The following is a 19613-nucleotide window of genomic DNA, read 5'->3' on the forward strand; positions in this document are numbered from 1 at the left end:
GCCTGTTACCTAGCAACCCCAGTGGAGTTCCGCCCGTTACCTAGCAACCCCAGTGGAGTTCTGCCCATACCTAGCAACTCCAGAGGAGTTACGTCCGTTACCTAGCAACCACAGTTGAGTTCCACCTGTTACCTAGCAACCCCAGTGGGGTTCTGCCTGTTACCTAGCAACCCCTGTGGGGTTCTGCCTGTTACCTAGCAACCCCAGTGGAGTTACGCCCGTTACCTAGCAACCACAGTGGAGTTACGCCCGTTACCTAGCAACCCCAGTGGAGTTACGCCCGTTACCTAGCAACCACAGTGGAGTTACGCCCGTTACCTAGCAACCCCAGTGGAGTTACGCCCGGTTTTAAGGTTGTATGCACTGTACAATGGCTGCTGGAAAAGACATCAGATTCAAGCTGTTCACTGGAGAACTATGTCCTGGAACAGCGTTGCATTCTGGGCACAGAATAAACGTCCTTTGCTGCCCTGCATCATTTGTGAAGAACAAGAGGAGAATCAAAACAAATCATGTTTGTGCATTTTTAAGTGTATTATGTTGAATTAAAGCTGCAGAAGACAGCTTTGAGAATATTTAGCCTTAGCCTGAAAATTTGAACAAGTGCACCATTAACTAAAATAAAAAAAATAAAAAATGTAATTAATGAGAAAAAAAAAGACGCAACTGGAACTATATTGTGCATTTATACATTCTAGGTACAATACCCTTCGTTGTGCTTATGAATCTATTTATTAGAAGGTTGTTCAACAATTATTGAATTAATTTTCTGCTGAGTATCCATTTCCCAATAAATGCATATATAATCACAACACAATATGTCAACCTTTTGAATTCTGCGCCTAAAATTAACCAACGTATAAAAAAAACTAAAACTACTACAGTAACTGATAAAAACTAAACGGCTTCAGTTTGTTTGGGTCTCGGTCTCTAGGCTGGTAAACCTCAAGACGACTGGATTATTCTGCATTTTAAACATTTCCCAGGTGCTTTTATAATCCAACCTTGATGAGAAGATCAACGGCAGGTGAGTAAATAAGCAAAACAACAGACAGCAGTAGAGTTAGAGAGACCAAAACTACTCCAACCACCCAGAGACTTTCCCATTAACCACCAACATCTTCATGCCTGAAAGGAAAATGGTGTAGCATCCGTCTGCTTCCAGTCCTGGAACATCAAATGCTTCAGTTTTTCAAAGTCGATATATTTACAAGGCTTCTTTTCCCATATTTGTAGCAAATTGAAAATTAGATTAAGTTGTCATGGCGACGTGGTTTGGTGCCATGTGTTTTTCTAATTATTTCTGACTGATTTTTTTTAACCACAGCTGGAGAGTGTTTCGAGTTCATGCGAGAGGATCGTCTTTTCACTTTTGTTCTTTCTCGCTGTTTATTCTCTACTTGCAGAAAACAAATGTCTTGGGTTCTGGCATCAAAGCCACGAGGCCGGAGTAAAACCAATTCTTCCTCCCTCTAAAGAATCTGTTGAAAACGAAGACAAACTTTACTTTGTCAATTGGGCCTATTTCGTCTGTTAAAATGTTTACGAAATGACATCTACCATGAAATAGTAACTGAAACAGGAAGTTCCTGAGGTTCAGTGAACGCAGCGTTGATTACTGACCAACCATGTTTAAAATGGAGGACAGGTGGAGTCATTTCTAACGTTGCCAGGTAACGTATTCCTGCTCCTTCAACGCTTAATTTCAGTTTTTTATGACTTATAATAAATTATCTCTGGTACTGATGTTTGAAAAGTTACACCGCCAAAAATTATCATCAATAATTTGGGATATTTGGTCTTTTATAAGACGGGAGAAAATGGAGGATCATATTTTCACCATGTTAGTTATTCGCTTATAAATGTAACAATTAAAAATTAAACATCAAACAAGCTAAATATTTTTGCTTCAAATCAAACATTTAGTTAGCTAAATACTTAGCTGTAAGCTAAATATCTAGTTAACCAAATATTCAGTTTGTAAACTAAATATCTACCTCATGACTAAACATTTAGTTACTAAATATTTAGCTAAAAATCAAACACAGAGTTAGCTTCCTGCTAAATATTTAGATAGCAAGCTAAATATTTAGCTTCAAACTAAACATTTAGTTACTAAATATTTAGCTAAAAATCAAACARAGTTAGCTTCCTGCTAAATATTTAGATAGCAAGCTAAATATTTAGCTTCAAACTAAACATTTAGTTACTAAATATTTAGCTAAAAATCAAACAAAGTTAGCTTCCTGCTAAATATTTATATAGCAAGCTAAATATTTAGCTTCAAACTAAACATTTAGTYAWGWTKWAKAWYTARMTMTWWATTATTTAGTTAGCAAACTTAATATTTAGCTTGTAAACTAAATATGTAGCTCACAACTACATATTCAGATCTAAATATTCAGTTAGTAAGCTAAATATTTAGCTCCAGACCAAAGAGTCAGACAGAAAGCTACATGTTTGTCTTGCTAACTCCATTTAGGCACACGGAGACGAGCATGGAGTATTATTGTAAACACGACGAGACGTTACCACGGAAACGCTGGAGTGGGTGTGTTGAGCCAATTAATGGCTTTAATTTAGACCCATTTTTGACAAAGTTACTCAGCTTTCTGTTTATTTTAATATTATTTTAAACAACATCTAAATTGGCACTAAATACAAACACATTCAGACCTTGAACTGCTCTAGAAATCTACTTAGACGGAGATATTACTCCTTAGCTTAAAAAGCATTGAAACATTGAGTTAAATAAGGCTCTGTACTTGGACCAGTGTTATTCATTTTCTACCTCATAACCTGAGAACATATTTATTCTGATGTCCACATGAACTTTCATGCTAATGACGCTGTATCGTACACACGTCCCAGAGCAATGCGGCGTCTGCAGTCATGATGCTGTACGCACACAACATTCTCAGCGTTTGCATGCAGACAGCAGGGGGCCGGCTAAAGACTTCAATCACTTCACGCTCTAATCTTTTCCCACATAACATCTTACAACCTGGTTGAAAACCACAACACTCGCGTTAAAACTAGAGAAGCTTCGGATCAGTAGCTTTCGTTGCTGCTGCAGCGTCGTTGGTAAGAACTATGGCTTGTTTTTAAGGTTAAATAGTTTAACAGAAAGATTTAAACTCTGGACCTTCTTGCTATGAGGGAGTTTCCCTTAAGCAGTTTACATTTCTAGTAAAATGACCCCACTTTGGCAGCTTTATGAAATAGAAAAGCAAAGAGTTTGTCTCAGTTTTACATCGCAATTTAAGTCAGGATAATCCCGACCAGTACACTTTGCTATCCTGAAATCCTCCTGCAGCCTGTGAACAATTTGGCAGAAGAATCAAATCTGCACGCTCCAGAGCTCCCGCTGCTGAAATGATCACATCAAGTTCAGTTTGTTCCGACCCAAGAACAGCAGGCAGCATCTTTGTTCCTCCCCGGCTCTGCTCGTCTAACCTATGTGTGGCGGATCTCGCGTGATGCGCCGCCGTTTCCCACGGAGATGATGGAGCGAAGGCTGCTCTGCTGACAGCCAGCAGAGGACTCGGTGGACTCTCTGATCCCCGAGCCTCACAGTCGGCATCGATGTTTTTATTTTTCTCACCGCTTCACAGTTTAACTTGATTTTACGGCGGCGCGTTGACGCCACTGTAGGAAGACGAATAAAAACGGAAGAGTAAATATCCGGCATTAAAACGTGGAAAAGATTTGGAGATTAATCTCAGAAATTTTCTAGAAAAAGGTTTTGGTATTTCTGAGCTTGAAAAGTTTAAATTTACTAGAAAAAAAATCTGAAATTATGACACTAAGTTAATAAATTGTCGTCAAGAAAAAAACAAATTTCCAGATTAATCTCAGACATTTTCTAGGGAAAATGCGTGAAATTTTCTGAGTGAAGTGTCAAAAATTGGCTAGAAGAAAACTGAGAAATTTTGAGATTTCAGAAAAAATTGTAGGAAAAAAAAAAACAGGTAATTTCTGAATTTCAAAAGTTGAAAATGTTTTACTTTTGGAGCTTCAAATGTAATAAAATAAATTTCCAGAAAATTTCTGAGATTAATCCTAAAATTATTATTTTTTTTGTGGTAATTTACTTTTATTCTGTCTACATTGGTAGACAGAATACCAATGTAGACACATACTATATTTTAAAACTCATATTTAATTGAATGTGGATGCTTTGGTTTACATATTTGCATATAAACCGAGTTTTTAACTGTTTTCAGACTAATAATGAAACCGGGTTTGATCACTTGAAGAGCCGACGCATCTCCTGCTTTTATTTACGACTGTAAAATTCTTCCTTCTGCCGTTTCCAACAAAAAGATTAATTTTTCTAACATTCACCAGAAAGTGATTGATTTTATTTAAATGCATAATAATTTCATTGCTCATTTCTATATGTTGCCCCATAAAGCAGGCAACAGAAAAAGGCAGCAATAACAAATAAACACTATTTATAGTCGACTTTTTTTTTTTTTTTTTTTTTTTTAAGTGCTCAGTCAGGGAAGTCTTGAGAGAAGACAGACATGAAGCAAAGGCCGGGAATCGAACCAGCGACGGCCGAGGACTGAGGCCTCCTCATGTGGGCTGGGTTTAACCCCTGCACCGCCACAGCACATCCATTAAAACCCATTTTAAGAGGGTTGCATCAAATTAATGTTTTTTATATTTACATAACTACGTCACAAAAATCTGTATTTTTGTCTATTATAACTTTATTTTTACAATATTTATAGTTATTACAAGCAATTATAGTTATTATAATTAATAATTATAAGCAAATATTTATAATTTAATTATTTTGGTTATTTGACACCTGAAATAATACTAAATAAACAGTTATTATCGACATAAATTGTCTCCTTTGTTATTAAAAAAGGTGGAAATGGACCTTTACATGCAGTATATGACATCTGATTAATGTTGATTCATCTCTCACTGGTATAAGTTGTTGATCGATTTCTTTAATTTCTGGGAAAAAACAGAAAACAGGCTGAAAGGCTCAACATTTTTAAGCGCTCCAGGCAAAGACAGATTAATGGAGGCACAATTTTACATCTCTGGACCAAAACCTTTAAAGATTTATTGTAATGGAGTTTAAGCCAGGACTGCAGTTTAATTCTGCATCAATCTGCCTCACGGGGCTATAACTCCTTAGAGATAATAATGAACCGGGCGTCTTTAGCCTTTGTCCCTTTACTTTGGTCTTTTATGTTTGCACATTCAGGCAGAAAACAAACCGCTGACTCTTCTCCAGAAAGTATCGCTTGCAAATGTCCACGCAATAAAACGGTAAAATTTGACCGCACTCCAGAGTTTTCCTGCTTTTGGGTTCAATCCCGTTCCTGGATTGATTGATAAATGTAGAAAAATAACATGTTTATGTTTTAATTACTCTACTCTACTTGCATTATCCATCACTGAAACGGATTGGGCGGCTCCCATTTAGAATGAAATAACATTAAAACAGCATGAAAGCATTCAAACCACAATAATTCCATACTTTTAATGACTTCGTTTTAATGTTTTCCTGTCTGGTGTGCATTTGGATTTTAGCTCGTTTAACTCTGATAGAGTAAACAGAATCCTTTCCTTTGAAGACGGCTGCTGAAACCGTTCTGTTGAGGTCTCAGGAGTTCGTTAATGGCCAAACAGCACAGCAGGGAGGACATGGAGAAAGTTGTAAACAGGTTTAAAATCAGGCAGGGATGTAAAGCAACACAATAGACCCCCTGTATTCACGGGATTTAGGGACAACAGCTGCAGATGAATCACTAAAAACGCCCAAAACTGCAGATTTTATGAGTTCAAACAGCAATTAAACTCACAGCGGGCTTGTCAGAAACCAACACCATCTTCCTCATCTGCAGCCAGCGCAGTAATGGCTGCTTCACCCAGTAGGAGTGACAGTGGCATCGCATGCAGGCGTTCCAGCTTTTTTATATTTACGATGCTCTACGAAAAGATTTAACCTCAAATAGTCTGGAGCTAATAACAAAAATGTTATTGAAATTCAAAAATACTGCATTTATCCTAAATGAGCGATAAATCAATAAATTGCATGATGAATTAAAATCGAGTCAATAATTTCTATTTGCATAATTTATTGCTTTTCTCTTTCTACCAAAACTGGTCTTCAAAACTTGGTCCAGCTCTTATTTAAGGACAATATGGTTTTCAGATGCTTTGTAATTTATTTTATTTGTCATTTCTGTTTTATTTATTTGTTTTGGATATTTAAAATATCTTCCGGTTTCACTGTTAAATGTCTATTAGAATTTGAAATGTATTGATCTTTGAAAATGTATTCTTGTCACAATGACAAATTTATTTGGCCGATAAATTGTCCCAGAATTTATTGTGATAAAAAAATAAATAATGTTTTGAAACCACTTTCATCTACATCAAACCTTCTCGTCCGTTTTGCTGCACGGACAAACACACAAACATCGGAGCCGACCCGAGTAGGCCTGTCACGATAACAAATTTTGCTGGACGATTAATTGTCTAAAAAATTATTGCGATAAACAATAATATTGTTTCAAGACCTTTTGACACTAATTTAGTGGAAATTACGTAATAATACATGCGATTTCCTGCCATAGATAGATACACTTTATTTTCAAAAGAACACATAACACTGGAACTGATAAACTAAATAAACAAAACAACCAGAAACAAAAATAAAATGGATTCTCAGTCTCCATTAACAAAAAACGTACTTGAATAAAAACTAGACAACATAAAACCAAAGTGGAAATAAATACTGCATTCAACCAGAAGAGTGCAGATTATAAAGTCTGTACTATATTGCCCTTCAGTAATCACTAGATTTGAATAGAGACGATGGGCACATCCCACTACCTAATGCAGTTGTTCATACTACACGATTCTTGCCCCTATTTTCCCCTTATGATAATCTTACATCGTTGGCCGATCTAAGATTGTCGCTGGTGATTTCGCAACCGATCATCCTGCAGTGTGTGGTGTGTTACGGTAGATCGTCGTGGCCGCTCCGATCTAAATCAGGGGGTTTCCCCGACTGGGAGCTTAACGCTGAATGTGAAAGGTAGCCAATCAGAAAGCGCGGATTCTTCTCCGCTTTCTGAGAGGAAAATAAGGAGGGGAATCCCAAACAGCTGAAACGGCGCAACCCGAAGTCCAGCGGACGTCGGAGATGATTTGTGAAAACAACATTAATGTTTATTCAACATTTCGTGCAAAGAATATAGAAATGATAAGGAGAGAAGTTGGAGCCAAATTGCTACCTCAGTTGATAAACCCGGTAGGTTTTCAGCTGTTCTTCGTTAACGTGACATAAATAGGTTATAATGATTTTCATTCAGTCAGGACTTTACGCTTTAGCCACATGCGTCACAGGTAGATTCTATGTGGCTGGACACCACACGGCACGACGAACCCAATCGAACCGTTATACCTGGGATTTCTGTCAGGTTTTGAAAATGGGCCGACAACTCGTGTAATGTTGGACATTACACTAAGGAAATGAGAATCAGTGAAGCGCATCGGAGTTGAGCCTTTTTTCATCCAGTGTCATCAACAGAAAGAAAAAAACGGCAGGAAGAGACGATAAAGCCGATAATTAAAATGAGGTCGATAGGTTTAATTTATTGTGTGATTAATTGATGTATCGTTTATCGCAACAGGCCTAAATGGATCCATAGAAAATTTTACAAAACAAAAAGAAAGAGAAGGGCATAAAAATAAAATCTTTCTTCTCTGTGTGTTCAAACATCTGCAACTCAGTTCCAGTAACTTGGAGAGACATTCCTACTCCTTGAAGACGGGTTTTAGGGCGTGGGGGATTGTGATAGAGGTTTATCTTTCAAAGGAGACCAGAATTAAACTTTTTTTTACTCCACATGGTTCACGAAGACCTGCCAATTTACTCTGGCTATGTTTGCACATTTTGGTGCAATTTCACCCACAATTGCAAGGAATCCTTTAAAGTCTTCTAAAAGAGGTTCAGTTTGAGTCTTACTCACCTTGGTTTACCTCCTGAAGTGAGTGGCTAGGTACATATGGTGGCTTTTATCACTGCTGCATGCCTCTTGTATCCACAGAAAATGACCTTAGTGTTTAGACCTCTTTTAAAGCACTTGATATGAAGAGTCAGAGAATTGGAACCAGATCGGCTGTACAGCACTCCAAGGTGCTTTCCAGACTCTGACGACACAACAAGAACAAAAAGACAGAACGTTTGATTAGCATCACTTCATATCCACTCTGACAGCATCTACAGTATCGATAAAAACTACTTTGAAACCTGAAAATAGCTACTTTTTTCAGCCTCCAGGCATAAACTGAGGATATTTTCAGATTTGATTATGTATTTTTTGTTTTCCTTTTTGCTGGGAAAATGGTCAAAAGTTGAGGTGTCAAACATACGATGTGCAAATAACGTCTGAGTTGCCATGGCGTGCCACTAAACAGACTGCAACTGCACGCCCCGAGCATCTGTTGCACATTTACCCCGTGGTCATGGCCGCATGGAGCCCCACAGCTTCTGCACTCTGCTGCGTTTCCGATCACTCCATCCTTCTCCAGCCTCTCTCCCTCTTCTGCTTCAGACCTCAGCGCTAATCGGTTCTGAACAACGATGAAGATGATAAGCCGTGCCTTTGTCCTCTGCTGGGCTCTTCTTACAGATTTATCCAAGGTTAGAACATCAGAGGAGTCTATCTACTGAACATAAAGAATGTTTTTGAAGATACTTATTGAAGCAATTTAATCAGCAGTATGTTGTGCATAAATATTACCTTGTGCTCATTTAACTGGAGGCTTTTTCCATGCTTTGTACTCTTAAAGCTGCTGCAGAGGGTATTTCAAAGTTTGTCGAGTTCCCAGCTGAAGAGCAGGTGAATCAATAACTCTGAACAGAAGCTGCAGTTTAAACAAAGACAATGACACCACAATTGTTACAAACAACATAAATTATTGTTCTTCTTGTTGTCGTTATTTACTGCCTGGTGCTAGTTAAAATGTAAACAAAGTGAAAACAAAATTTTAATAACATTTAAAGTAAACCATATGAGTGAATAATCCCCAATTATGCTTGATTTAACTAAAAACTATATGACACATAGCTTACAGTACGACAAACATCAGCATTAACCCTTACTGTGAAATAAGCAACAGCAGCCATTGTGCTAATTAGCTGCTAATGTACAAAATAACACAGCATTTCCATTAGCTAAATGCTAATTTGGCAAAAACCCTCATGTAGAACAAAAACGTAACTCACCAAAGCTTCAACTCAACACACTACGTTACGTAATACTCAAAAACGCAAGTACGAATGAGTTTTAAGGTTAATTTAGCTAACTTGCTGCAGCAGACGGCAGAATAAACGACTTCCAGTCCGCCGTCAAGTCACTTCCGGTCCGCCATTAAACGTGAAATAAACTCCAGAGCCCCCTAGTGGAGTAAATTCAACAATGAAATTATTTTTATTCCCTTTTAGTCTGTAAAATTTTACTGAATATTTCTGTCAGGGAAAGACATTTCTAAGATAAAAAATATCCATTTTCTATTTTAGTTGTCAAGGCGAATCAGGTTTACTTTACTGGTTAATCACATTTCTGCAGCAAGGCAGTTCAAAAAGACATAATAAAAACATAACACACTAAGCAAACAAACAAAAAAGAAACACAGTTCATACTTTTACCACTTTAAAAGAACTCAAGTGTTTTAACAATAAATAAACTTAAAATAAATGTGACTTTTGTAATTTAATTTTGCCCTGGGCCACAGGAATAGCTGCCAAGGATTCCTCAAACATGTCTGGAAGAAGCAAAGAGACACTCCAGGCATGTTTTTGATGAGAGAATAATATTTTAACATATAAAACTCAAAAAAGTTGATTTTACATCATATCAACTGTAAAAAGCCTGACCTACCAATTCTGATTTTGGTGGTTACCAATATTTTCCTCTGAAATGTTATAAATATAGCGACAGATAAGCCTGTCGCAATAAGCAATAAATCATTTAATAGCATGATAAATTAAAATGACCTCAATTTCTATTTGTATGATTATTTCTTTTCTCTTTTCTCTCTCTTTTGTTAGTCTCAACAAAATTATTATTTTTGAAGGACAGTTTTATTTACAGAGACTTCATAATTCATTTTATTTGTTATTTCTGTTGTTTTATGTATTTTTGTGTGTGGGGGGGTTAAAATGTCTTTCAGTTCCAGTGTTAAATGCACATCTGTTTATTGATCTTTGAAAATGTGTTTTTGCATTATTATTATATTACCATTATATTATTTAAAAACGATCTGAAAACAACAATATTATCTTTTATTATGGGTCAGTTTATGGTCCATGAATTGTGTTGCTAAGTTGGCAACAGTGGAGCGCAGAGGTAAATAAGATTGTTTTTCCATGTATTGACCCATCACTGATGATCCAAAATTAAGGAAATCCGAGCTGATTTATCATTAAACCCCAAATGAAACAGGAACACCCGAGAAAAACCCAAACATGCAAACAGAAACAGACTCCAATCCCACCTGGGATTTGAATCCAGGGCCTCACTGCAGTGAATCAAAAGCTGCACATATAATATCATTACACTGCCATTCATTATCTTTAATGAAATAACATCAAATAACACCCAAGGCAAAACTCAAAGGTGGACACGTTTCCAACCTGCACACCATCTCTTGATCTGATCAAAGATAATCACGGTACCACAGCTCTGGAAGCAAACTCTGCCTGACCTGCTGTGTGAATTCCTCCGCTGTGGCTGGTTTCATTTATCTCTCCAACGCGGGGGGAAATGGTTATGATCATAGCAAGGTCTGTTTCCTCTTTTTAGCATATATGTCAGTCACACTAAAGAGGCTCAACACATAAAGCAAGAAAAGATATATTTTTGCTATATTTTTGCTTTATTTTACAGATGGAGATACATACAGGTTAACCTTTACCACCAACATCTGCACTTCATGACGTTGCATCATGTTTTCACACCTTTGCAATCCTCTAAAGGGTCAAACCAACGTAAGGCTTAATTCACAGCATTTAAAGTATTTCAAAACATTTCCAAAAAAAAGTCTTCATCTGCTGATTATTTTAATTTTTAGGAAAAAACCTAAAAAAAAAAATACTTTCCAATATTTTGAACCAGTTCCTTAAGTTTTAATTATGATGTCAAGGCTTACAACCAGAATCTATTACCATCTTTTTTAAACTAATGTTTTAAAAGGGAAATTAATGAGGTCATTTTAATTTATCATACGATTAACTGATACATATTTAGCAACATTTCGGAGAACAATATCAGTAACCACCAAAATCTGAACTAGTCAGACTTTTGAAAGAGAGATGTGATGTAAAATAACTTTTTTGAGTTTTATGTTTATTCCCTCATCAAAAACACACTTGGGGTGTCTCTTTGATTCTTTCAAAGATGTTTGAAGAATCCTTCAAGCAGCTATTCCTGCGCCTAATTTCAAGGCATCAAATAGTTTTACAGCCTTTACATTCACTTGACTGTGCTATAAAATTGTACAATAAATCTAATAATAAATAATAACTGCCCCTAGAAATTTGTTAGAATCGGGTTATTTTGTACATTAGCAGCTAATTAGCACAATGCTAGCTGTCGTTAATTGCACAGTAGGAGTTAATGTTGATATTTATTGTACTGTAAACTACGTGATTTGCAGTTTGTTAGGTTTTAGAAGACATTGGAGGAAAATCTATATTTTCTAGATTCTGGCTGCTTCTTGTCCCAGGTTTTGTTTGTGTGGCTCATGGACAGAATTTCATGTTGCAGTCATACACTGCAAAAACAAAAATTCTTAGGAATTTTTGGTCCTTTTTCAAGTGAAAAAGGTTTTTTGTGAAAAATGAAGTTGCGCTGGTCTTTTTCTGAGGTTTTTCTGTCATTTACCTCAGTAGTTCTTGGTTCTTTCTCTCTGCACTGAGTCAAACGTGTTGAAAAACCTGTTCCCCTCCTCACCTGTGGGGGCGCTGCACCAAGAACCACTGAAGGAAACAACTAATTCCTTCACCAAATGCAAACAAAATTGAAATGGCATCAGAGTTTAATGGTTGAAGGATTTCTCTTCTGTCTTTGGTGAAGTACTATGAACCACTTCTGCTGCGAACGCTAAGCTAACATTTTTGTTTTTGTTGTATTTAGCCAGAATGCCTTGTGCTATCGTCCATTTCCTGCTTTAGAAGCAGCCTCCAGTCCGCTTGGCATTCACATTCAAACTGCACCAGAGTTCACTGAGAACTGAGACAGAGGTTTATAGGTGGACCAGAGTTTGCATAGCATTCACACTTCCCCAAACGAACCAAACTTTCTACACAAATGGGCTGGAGTTCACTTAAAGCAAACTAAACAGGACTGGTGTGAACGCAACATAAAACATGACTTATTATCTACAGTAAAAAAAAACAACATTGCTCCTTGAAGAATGACGGGTACAGAAACGCTAAAGTCTTTATTTTTTGGGATATCTTCACTCTGGTTCCATGAGATGTGAATCATAACAAGATCCCAGATGTAAGCAGCAGAAAAGAGCTAAAGAAGGTCTTTCAAGTTCTCATAATCTCAAATTTACTGAACACCTGACATGTCTGGGGAATGTAGGGCATTTGTTCACCCTAATATTTGGGACTAAAGTGATTAAATAACTCTACAATAGAGAAAATGCTTTAAACTCGAATCCTGCCAGCCAAGTCAGCCGCTAACTGTATCTATGGAGCTAAGCATGTGCTAACAATGTGTTTAGTGGCCATCTGTCAACAGATGGTTAGGTCTTTGTCTGTAGTCCAAATAAGGATTTGTCAGTCAATAAAGACGTAGCAGTGCTTGGCGTTTTAATAAACTGCTTCAGTTACTGGCTCTTTGTGTTCTCCAGAAGAAAATTATAAACTGCTGCAGAATTATGACAAATCAACTTTATCCGTTTGAACATTAAAAAAATTGTCTGTTGTGACAATAGGTTGAACATATTTGCATATTCTGTTGTTATTTATCTTACATAACATCCCAACATCATTGGAACAGTGGTTGTAAATAATGCGTCTGTATTTAACTTTTTAAAAACAGGAAATCTGTCTATTAAAGGATCTCTGTTAAACAAACCATAATATAATTTTTCAAAAAATTTTTCCATTATTTTCAAGCATGCGTGCAGAACCTTTTATGGTCTCTCACCTAATTGCTTTTTGGACTCTAATACCCTGAGCTCTGCATACTTTAGTGACTTGTTTATGTAGTTTTTGAAATCTCTCCTCAATAAAAACACATTTTTCCCATTATGAAATGACAGTTTAGTCTTTTTTTAATGTTCGGCCGTGCCTACCAACAGCAAACACATGGTTGTGAAACCTGTTGACGGTGCATTTGTTTTGAATCAATCATTTTTATGACAGTGAAGAAATTATGGATTTGTACCACCAGTCTCTGACATTTTACACTTTTAAGAGGTGATACAGTGCAAACTCTGAGTCTTTCGAAAGAGTTAAAAATCTCACTTCTCCTTACATGGTATACAGTGTGACTGTTTGATAAAAATTGAAGACAGTCTGCCAAACTGTTTGAGGTCTGGCTCAGAGGAGCCTGATAAAATAGTTTAGCAAACAAAGATGCAATAATAGCCGTAGGCTGGTTGGCCTTAACTGAACACACAGGCTGGTCACTGTTAGTAAATATCTAATATATCATAAATATATAACAGTTAAAGGTGATGATGATGAATATATGAATCAGGTAGAGAAAGTTAGTAAATCTGACAGAAAGAAAAGTGTTTAGCAGCCAGGAAGGTAAAAAATAAATAAAAATAAAAGCTTTATTTCTTCTAACCAGGTGAACTGGTTGCTGTTTTTAGCTTAAGCTGTTGATATAAGCCCAAAAACAAAGGTGAGTGATGTTTTTGAAACTTTTTGATGCACAACAGGAAGTACAGTAGTTAGCTCTTTGATAGCATAGCCTGAAAATATTCCATTCAAAAAAATACTAAATAAGTTCCAACTGCTTTTAAATTCATCATGTGGTATCATTTTTGGTACCCAGAAGTAAAAAAAAATCAAAGTAAAAAAAAATACCAACAGATTGTAAAACTGTAAGAATACTTTGCCATGCTAACCGTTAGCTGCTAACCGTTAGCTGCTAACCGCTAGCAGCTAACGACGCTGAAGCTGAGCTGATGCTTCCAAACTGAACAAGTTTTTATTAAAACAGTAGTTGGGTTTTTTCTCAACTACTTTTAAACTGCTTTTAAATGGTTGATTTTGTACCACTTTAGATATACATTTCTGAGTTGTTTTTCAAGATAATTCTCAATTCCAAGTTTTTCCTAGAAAACTTCCAAGATTAATCTCTATATTTCAAAGTTTTATTCTAGAAAATGTTCTACATTTCAAGCTGAGAAATGTTCATAATCTTCCTAGAAATTAATATCAAAAATTTCAGGCTTTTTTCTAGCAGATTTTTTACCTTTCTAAGCTCAGAAATTTCAAAGATTAACCTCTAAAATTTGGAGTTTTTTACTAGCAAATTTACACCTTTTTGAACTCAGAAATTTCCGTGTTGTTCTAGACATTTTCTGAGTACATTATCAAAATTTCAGACATTTTTCTAGCAAATTCTCAACTTTTCAAGTTCAGAAATTTCAATGTTTTTTCTAGAAAATTAAAAATGTCATCAAATTTTTGACTTTTCAAACTCATAAATTCCCAATTTCCCAAAATGTTCACGATTAATCTCTAAATTTATAGCCTTAATTTGTTGTTGTAAGCTGGGAGGTGGATGTCTGGGTTTCCTGACATCCACTCTGACCCTAATGACCTCATCTCGGATTAGATAAAGATAAAATATGGCTGGATAATTCCATATTTTAATCTCTTACAAATGTAGCCACCAGCCTGTTGTCTCTAACATCGTGTTGTTTCTCCTTCACTGTGAACTTCAGCATCGTTTGGAGACGTTATTGGGAGACGAAGAGGAAAATATCTTGTCTGAACTGTTAAAAACAGGGACAGTGTGATCCAGGCTAGGAACAATCTCTTCTGTTGTGTGTTTGCTCGCTGTTTTTTAATCATTCTCTTTAATTGCAGTTTCCTGAGATTAACCTTGGTTTATTAGTCCTGTCACTGCGTTCTTTACTAACCTGCTCTAAGTCGGACAAATCCCGTAAATTGTTATGTTGCCGTACTGTTTTCTCACGTTTAAATTAGAATCTGCGCTGAGGAGGCTGTTAGTGCCTTGCTTTTGGATTAATGCTGTTCTAATTCACTAATGTGGATTAACAGCTACAACAGCACATTTGCTCTTTTTTGGCCTCCAATTTCACCACAAACCCCAGTTTACTATTACTATAAATTCTTAATAAAGATTGAGGTCAAAAACATCCAAGATTACAACCAGATTTACACTGAGGCAATTCGTGCAAAGGTAAATGGGTGCAGAGGTAAACAAATTAAAAGTTTTTATCTCATGAATCATGTCTGAACAACAGTAAACATATTTATATATTTTACTGTCTGTCTTCATTTGACATTTAACTCAAGCAACACATGAATTCTTTAGAGATTACGTTTCCTGGGAAAATGTGTTTTCTCTGATTCACTGAAATATTTTTCCAATTACTTCATTATTTTTTACCTTCTAAAAAATTTTAAACCTATAAAAGATTAAATGTAGTGTAATAAAACTGCTTCCTTGACACAGCGAACTAAGGAATCAAACAGGGTAAAAAACGTGAAACCAAACAGCAGTGAGTCGAGCTCCAAGCCACAACTATCATCGTGTGATGCAGATGTTTTTGTCACTCTTCAGACTCGCGTTTAAACATCATATTTTATTAAGTTATTATTAATAACAACAAATTCATTTTAGAGAACCAACGACAAACTATTGCAAATGAAATGAACATAAATCAAATTTTTGTAAAGCTGAATATATCTCCAGTTTAAGCCTAAATTATGGCAGTTATGCTTTTAGAACACAAAAGTGTTTATTTTGTGTAGTTTGTTTGGTATGTAGTTTGCTTTGTTGCAACCTGAAGTGTGAAATAAACTTCAGTGGAGTTTGAAAACAAAATGTGTGTTTAGGTTTATGTCTGGTTGAACCATGTTGGTGCCCATTTGATTTTCTTTTTTCTTTTTTGGGGGAGATTTTACTGTAATCCATAGGAGGACCCAGAAGAAAATATTAGCTAGTAATCTTTTAGCTAGCACAGTGGTTCTTAACCTGGGAACCCCAGGGGTTCGGCGGAGCCTCTGCCGCGGAGGTAAAGACACACTTGTGTAAAGTCGGACTGCTGCAGAGGATCAGGTTACATTGCTTAGCCAATCAGAGGATCACGTTACATTGCTTAGCCAATCAGAGCTGCGGAGGAGCCCTGATTGAAGGAGCTCCTCTCAGCATGGATTTGAACTTGTGTCTTTATTTACTTCAGCAAAGCTCACAGTTTTTACCAAACTCTGTAGCTTTCGGTGAACTTCTAAATCTACTTCTTAGTCGCATCTTTTCGGGGTTGGTACTGCCTCCAGTGGCGTGGGGGTGGTAACACAACTAATATAATTACATTACTACATCAGAATACCGCGAAGTCTTTGTTATTTATTATTAATTTTTCATTCTCTAAAGAATGTAGAGCTAATTAAATGATCTAAACACCTAAAGGCCTTAAAGTGGTTCCAGTTTCTCTCGATGGTCAACCTGTTGAAACTGTGGCAGATTTTAAATACCTTGGGTCGTTCCTGGACAGTCAGCTCAACTTTGCTGAAAACACTGAATATATTTTGAAGAACTGATCTCAGAGACTCCACCATTTAAGAAGACTTAGTGATCTATGTCTTGAATTTGGGGGGAAAAAATATATTTATCACTACAGAAGGGTTCAGTGAACGCGCATATGAAACTGGTGGGTTCGGTACCTCAAAAAAGTAAATTAAGAACCACTGAGCTAACATTACCTGCATCCAGCAGCTTTACTCAACAGTCGGTTAGTTTGGGGTAAAAACTGTGAAAAGTTCTTTGCGTTTTGCTGGTTTGCTGCTAACACAAACCTGTTCAGCTCTGTACAGCAGCAGCAGGGTTCCTTCACTGCCACAAAGGTGTTTGACAATAAAAACATTTAATATGTTGACCAAAGATACATCAGTGATCAACAAATACTGACCGATCATCCCAAAGTATTCCCAGATATCAGAGATTTTCCTCTTGCTGGCTCCATTTCAGAGAATCAATCAAGTTTATTTGTGTAGCACATTTCAGCAACAATGCAGTTCAAAGTGCTTTCTATCATAAAAACACAAAAAATATAGTGATAAAAGCACATTACATTTTGATGAGTGCCATCATAAAAATCATAGATACTCTGTTGGTCAATGTTCCTTTTATTTCGGCCGCTGCTGAAAACAAATACTCTCCTCTGATGCTCGACCAAATGTCCTACAACAATACATGAGCAGCACGGCTCGTCGCGCTTTTATTTTGAAAAACAACACGCAAAATGAAGCAGTCACGTATCCCATGTAATGTGAGGCATCGTTTGTTGTCAGTCTGGTTTTCAGCATCAAGCTGGGCTTCATCTGACCCCCTTTTTACTCTGTTCACTCATCGAAGCCTGGATTCATCTGGGCCACCGAGTTGGCAACAAACTGAACAAATTAAGTATTTTTAGTTTAGCTTCTAGTACAAATATCTTATTGCACTTGAAATAAGACAAAACTAACTTACAAGTAACTTTTCAACAGGATATATGAGCTTTTTTAAGTAATTACAGATTAAAGTGTATTGACTTAAAACTAGTACTATTGACTTAAAACAAGCTCCTCAAAATATTCCCACACAAATGCAGCACAACTCTCAGGCCAGAAGCAGCTTGTAAATCGATATATATATTTATGTTTGCACCAAAAATACAAATGTGGATCTTATCCTGTGCATTTTTGGATCTTGTTCATTTGTGAATTATGAGACTGTTTTTGCTCCATAGTTTTAAACTTTGTTCACAACTTCCTGCTGGACCGGAAGCCACCAATCAGATCTCTGCCAGGCTGCTGGGCTGCCCCTACTGTCTGATCCACGGTTCTCCAGGCTCTTTGTACATCTAACAGTTTTTATTTCTGGCTGTTTCACTCAGTTTCAGTCCAAATGTTTTCATGACAAAGTAAAGACAATGTGAGCTGAGGATTTGTAGGATTCCTTTGGCAGAGTTACCAGTATGTGAAATTTATGTCTCTAAGAATTATGAAAACATTCAATAAACTCAACTTGATGAAACCTGAGACCGATTCTCCTTCACTGAAGCATCTATGCTAACACTTTATTTGACTGGGTGTGTATAAGACTGACATAACACCTGTCATGGACATGAAAGAGTCTTTATGAATGTCTATGACTGTTGTCATTCGGTAAGCAATGACACTTTTAATGCAAAGTTGCTCTAAAAGTTGCATTGAAAGTCCATTAAAAGTTCTCCAGAGTCCTGCTAACAACGTCATAATTTGACTCAGGTGTGTTGAAGCAGAAATGCACCTAAAAGTTGCAGGAGACCGGCTACTAAACTACTAAACAAAGACAAATATACATTTACATTTACGATAGTTTTGTGTCAGATTGTGTAGTAAAATATTTTTCTGCCAACTGATCCGATTAAGACAGACAGGTGAATGTCTTTGCACGTGTAGAACATTGATGGCACATTTGCTTAAATTTGCCTTCATGCTAACAGAAGGGAAGACCCAGGACAGCTGGAGGGACCGTTTCTCAGCTTAAGTTTAGAAAGACAATTTAGAGACTATATACAAACATAAAAAAAGAGATGAGATATTCACACTCAAAATAAAACCATCACATCATTACTAAATAAGACAAATGGATTTATGTTTTAAGAAACAAATGTATTTTCCAAAACTGAGACTAAAAAGATTATTATGAAAAATCTCACAATCTAACGGTGAACAGCTGTTTAATACATAGAATATCATTTAACTGTCTTTATCCGTTTCTCTGTCTTTATAGTCTTGTGGTTAGTTTTGTGAAGCTTAATCTTTTCATGCAAACATTTTTCAAACTTGCATGACAGATTAAAGACCTGCATTGTTCCTCTGCCACCATCCAATTTACCTACAAGCAGCATCTGATATAATCTATCAGATTAAATAGGCTCCAACGGCAAACCTCCAGGAACAATAACGTTCAACTTTAATGTGTCTCTGCTTCTACACACCTGGATCAGAGAGTAACCCAGCCATTTTATTCAGGTGTTTTAAAAGTTGCTCCTCTGTTTGACAGCGCTGCATCAAAGAGCTTTTCTGTATGTGGGCCAAGTGTTTAGCTCCCACCATGACACTGTSAGGACCAGATCGCTCTGCTTTAACTAGTCTGATCAGAGAAAATTTTATTTTTTATCAATTTCCTTTTTTATCATTTATCATTTTCCAACAGTAGTGGCCTTTATTGACAGTCAGATAGAGTTGGAGGGATGATATGCAGCTTCCTCTGCTTTAGAGGGCCTCTGAACTTTCACCAGCCAGCGCTGCGATGTTTTCATTTTTCCAAATAAAAGAAGTAAAACCTTTTTTTGTTTTGTATAATTTGTTGTTTTCCCCA

At 36.5% G+C, this 19613-nt stretch overlaps 1 long non-coding RNA gene across 4 annotated transcripts in view; it reads right to left on the reverse strand.

Moving 5' to 3' along the window:
* LOC103464309 (uncharacterized) overlaps positions 1 to 9400 on the reverse strand; it is a 22477-nt gene extending 13077 nt beyond the window's left edge. For 2 of the 4 annotated variants that reach the window (XR_533637.2, XR_533639.2), the window contains exons 1-4: positions 9269 to 9400; positions 8784 to 8907; positions 8497 to 8709; positions 8010 to 8190 (exon numbers count right to left, since the gene is read on the reverse strand). This is a non-coding gene — a long non-coding RNA (uncharacterized LOC103464309). Of the gene's footprint in view, positions 1 to 2621; positions 3649 to 8009; positions 8191 to 8496; positions 8710 to 8783; positions 8908 to 9268 lie in introns of those variants that run through there. The other 2 variants (XR_001776597.1, XR_533638.2) reach the window with 2 other exon arrangements.
* Positions 9401 to 19613: the final 10213 nt, after the last annotated feature.

Source organism: Poecilia reticulata, linkage group LG5, assembly GCF_000633615.1.
Source record: "Poecilia reticulata strain Guanapo linkage group LG5, Guppy_female_1.0+MT, whole genome shotgun sequence".
In the NCBI taxonomy this organism is placed as follows: domain Eukaryota; kingdom Metazoa; phylum Chordata; class Actinopteri; order Cyprinodontiformes; family Poeciliidae; genus Poecilia; species Poecilia reticulata.